Genomic DNA, 1,105 nt, shown 5'->3' with positions numbered 1-1,105 from the left:
AGGGAGGGAGGGGGGAGGGAGGGAAGGAAGGAAGAAAAGACCAAAACTGATGTTAGAAAAGACTCTGAAGCTTGCACTGTAGTGTAAAGAAGCCAAAACAAAAGGAAGAAATACTGAATGAAGAGAGAGTTACAGAAGATTTTAAAGAAAAACTCAGGAAGGAAAAAGCAAAGTATTATAAAAAAATATAAAAACAGTTCAAGTTTTAAAAAGCAAAAGGGAAGAATATGCTCAAGAACAAGCTCATTTTTCATGCTGAAAGAACTTAAGACCAAATGCAAATCTCAAATTGCAGTATTGATGGATTCTATGGCCAAAATCTTGAATAATGCAAGAAGCATCAAAAGAAAATAAAAAGCAATATATATGAGCTTTGTAAGCAAACCAACAAAAAAGGAAAAATTATTTAAAAAGAAAATGGAAGGGATACACAGAGTCACTATATCAAAAAGAATTGGTAAAAAAATGAAAAAAAAATAATTGGTCAACACAGACTAATTTTCAGAAGTACCATATGTTCACAAAGGAAGAAATTGAAACTGTACAAAGGCACTGGCAAAAATAAAGCCCAAGAAAGGATGGAACATCAATTGAATTCATTAGCCTATAGCAGGAAGTTTGGGAGTCTGCTACCTGGTCAATTGACTAGAAGAGGTCAGCATTTGTTCCTGTATGGAAATTATCAAACAATATCATTAATATCCCATACAAGTGAAAACTTGCCAAAGATTATTTTAAAAAGGCTGGCACAGATGTTGACAGAGAACTGACAGAAGTTCAAACCAGATTTAGAAGAAGCCTTCTTTGGCATTATTATTGATGTCAGATGGATCTTGGTTGAATGCAAAGAATACCAGAAGAATGTCTATTTGCGTTTTATTAACAATAGGTCTTTGGCTGTGTGGATCCTAAAAAATTACGGCTAACTTTGAGAAGCATGGGAATCCCAAAATATCTATCCTCTTGGAAGTCCTATACATACATCAAGAAACATTTGCTTGCATAGAACAAATACTACATGTTTTTTTTCTATATTTTATTAATTTTCATAAACATTTACAGAGATTTTGGGTTTCCATTCATTCATTGTTGCACTATTCTCTCT

This window comes from Elephantulus edwardii, unplaced genomic scaffold, assembly GCF_000299155.1.
Source record: "Elephantulus edwardii isolate Elephantulus edwardi_28Jun2011 unplaced genomic scaffold, EleEdw1.0 scaffold00322, whole genome shotgun sequence".
Lineage (NCBI taxonomy): Eukaryota > Metazoa > Chordata > Mammalia > Macroscelidea > Macroscelididae > Elephantulus > Elephantulus edwardii.
The sequence above is the reverse complement of the archived record's forward strand: the minus strand, read 5'-3'. Positions refer to the sequence as shown.